Below are 3,002 nucleotides of genomic sequence, written 5' to 3'. Positions count from 1 at the left end.
CGAGGGGGGAGGGATAGCGGGCGGCGTTGTGCTATGCTCTTGCATCAACTGCGTACTGCGCGGCGGATCGCGCGGGCTGTATCTTGAAGGCGATCTGCGTTGGGGCAGAGTCCAGGCAGTGTAGGTGCGTCGGTGTCTCGTAGCTTTGTGCGTGCTGTGTGTTCTCGGCGCTCAGTTTGCGTTGAAGCGATAGACAACGGCACGAAGGTCACTTCGCTCGCTTCTGCAGCGGCGCTTCCACACGCTGCCAGCGTTTGACAGCGCGTGTCCGCGCTCATCGAGTATGATGTGTCACAGCGTCTGCCAGCGCGTCGGCAACATCAACTGGAAAAGGAGAGTGCCGGCATACAGAAAGGAATTCAACAAGAGGGGACGCTCCCATAGAGCCCAGCGGCCGAATTGACTGCAGCGCGCCAAGCGGTCGGTGTAAATCACTTCCCGTTTCGGTTTTGGGCGCGCGCATTTTGAACGCAAGCTAGCACGCCGGCTGTGCCCCCCCCCCCCCCCCCCCTTTTTTTTTTTTTGATCTTCGCGCGGAATCTGTTTATTATTTGGAAAAAATGATTGCGAACGATCTCGTAACGTCCCATCGAATCTGTGCCACGTGCAATTTCACAAAGTAGACGCAAGACCTTTTGTGCAATGAGGAAATATTTATTTTGCTCTATATAAAAGCTCGTTCCGCGCTTTTTGTGCGTTCATCCAACGTTGTGATCCCAGGTAAGCAGTAGTTCCTGTATGAAGCTCCACCGGACGGAACCAGCTGAAAAAAAAAAGTAAATTACAAGCATGTGTAATTTTGGTATTTAGAGATAGGAATACGGCGTGTAGAGGCGAAACGTGCGAAAACGGTGAATGGGCGGCATTACAAACAAAAGCCATTCGCTTTTACATACATGGCGTAGAAAATACCCGACTCATCCCAAACAATATAATAAAATATGAAAACATCTGATTTCCAAGCATTCCCCCATTTCCGGGCATTATTTCCTGCACTTAGGCACCACAAATACACGGGCGACTTCGCGTTTCCAAAACTTGGCCTCGGGCGACGCGACGGTGTGCTACATACATAGAGACGGACGCAACAGGCACTCAAGACAAATGCGTGGGTGCAATGCCTTTTTTTCAGTCCTTTAGAAGACGGAATTTTCGAATTACAAGTTTCTGATATGTTCGTCGGCGTTATCTATCGCGCGTTCTGCCGGCGCCAGCAGCACACTCCCATGTTATCACTCGTGGCAATCGCCCATCGCGTTTTCAACAGGCGTGAGTACCGAAAGAAGGCATATGTTGTTGACAAAAAACGTCACAGACTTGTCCCTCTAAGATTCATTACACGCCAAACTAACTATCACCACGGCCAAGCTGCTTTTGCTAACTGCGTCACAGCGCGCTGTGCGGCCAGCGTGCCTCAAAAGTACCCCAGAAAGTAACGAAATTACTTTTCAGTAATGTCTGGCGTCAGAGAAAGCGGCACAAACTTCTCCTAGCAAGATGCACTATACAGACTACGCACTACGGCCGAGTTGGTTCTCGCTAACTGCGACACGGCGCCCTTTGCGGCCAGTGTGCCTCAACAAACTGAAATAAGTTACAATAATCCCCTAGGAAGCGTCGGAAACATGTCCCAGCACGATTCGTTAACTCAAATTAACTGCGCCAGGATGGCCGAGCTGTTTTTCGCTAACTGCGTCTTAAGTGTCGGTCCCGTGCCGTAAGCCTAATTGCGTCGTAGACTATGAAACAAGATTTCTCACCTTTCCGTAGTCCAATAGTGCAGTGGTGTCTTGTCCCAGTACAGAAGGAACGCAAGAATACGCCGAGAGCCCAATAAACCAAGTTACATTAAAAAAAAAAAAAAATGAAAGGAGACAGACGGGTCGCCGCGCGCGAGCGCTCAAACGCGCGCGCAGCCGTCCTCGCTGGCTTCGGGGGAGTGTCTGGCGGATTGCGCATGTATCTGGCACGTCATTGACCTGTAGATTAAGTTCATTTATACGCAAAACGTTTTAGTTTTCGCGGCAAAGAATTTAAAAAATAAATCAATGCCTGTTAACTTAAGTTCACTTTCTTTTTTTTTCGATGCTCGCGGCAGCTAACGTTCGGTGTCAAAAGTATAGCGTGACGTATGGTGACGTGTTTCCTGTTGCCAGTTTTTGCCGAGTGTCCCCTCTTGTTGAATTTCTTTCTCTATGGTGCCGGCTTGGCGGGCTAGGCCAACTGCAGCAAGCGGCAGGATCAGGTTTGAATGAAGGGAGGGGGAATGGTCACTCCCGCGGCGGCAAGATCGCCGGGTCGAGGGATGCAGGCCCGCCTCGCACACGCTCGCACGCAAGCACACGTGCGCTCGCTTCGCATTCCGTCGCGGCGGAGAAGATGCTTCCGGTTGCTGCTCGCGCAAAAATGACAAAATTTGGGGCGAAATCTCTAGGTTGTCAGCGGGGGAAATTCGTTATTTCGAAGGGGTCTCCCGCTGCCTCTTCGTTACGTAGAGGTCTCAAATACATGTGCTTCTATGAAGTAACGGCGGGGAATAGAAAAACTTCGTTATATCCAGGAATTCGTTATATGGAGGTTCGTTATAAGCAGGTTTAACTGTACTGCTTTCTGTAATCCAGTCCGACCCCCGCGAAATCGACTTCTTTAGGCGTTCAGCTACAGTGGCCACTGCCACGCTAACCTGCTTCTAATAGGCACCGGACCTGTGCATTAAAACTGGCACTCAATTTGTGCATGCATGATCTGGTGAGAGAAGACTTAAGGCACAACATGGCAATTCCGTATTTTACTACTTTGGAATGCTTGGATTGAAAGTTTAACAATGGCAATTATCATTACAATTATCATTACCTGATCTACCTCGAAGGGTCGCGCTCGAGCCGTTCTGTCGTAGTAAAGCTTGGCATTACCTTGTACTCTGCGCATTTCTCGTCCTGCCAACTCTTGTGTCGTGTGCAGCCGATCTAACAAATCTAGCACGTATTCAACGACAGACGGAT

At 49.9% G+C, this 3,002-nt stretch overlaps 1 long non-coding RNA gene across 1 annotated transcript; it reads right to left on the bottom strand.

Moving 5' to 3' along the window:
• Positions 1-674: 674 nt before the first annotated feature.
• LOC125940915 (uncharacterized) lies at positions 675-1,954 on the bottom strand. Its single transcript, XR_007464077.1, has 2 exons — positions 1,761-1,954; positions 675-763 (listed from the first exon to the last, which is right to left on the bottom strand). It is a non-coding gene; the product is annotated as an uncharacterized LOC125940915 (long non-coding RNA).
• Between the last annotated feature and the right edge of the window lie 1,048 nt (positions 1,955-3,002).

This window comes from Dermacentor silvarum, chromosome 10, assembly GCF_013339745.2.
Source record: "Dermacentor silvarum isolate Dsil-2018 chromosome 10, BIME_Dsil_1.4, whole genome shotgun sequence".
In the NCBI taxonomy this organism is placed as follows: domain Eukaryota; kingdom Metazoa; phylum Arthropoda; class Arachnida; order Ixodida; family Ixodidae; genus Dermacentor; species Dermacentor silvarum.
Note: the sequence above shows the minus strand (reverse complement) of the source record. Positions and strands in the feature narration are given on the sequence as shown.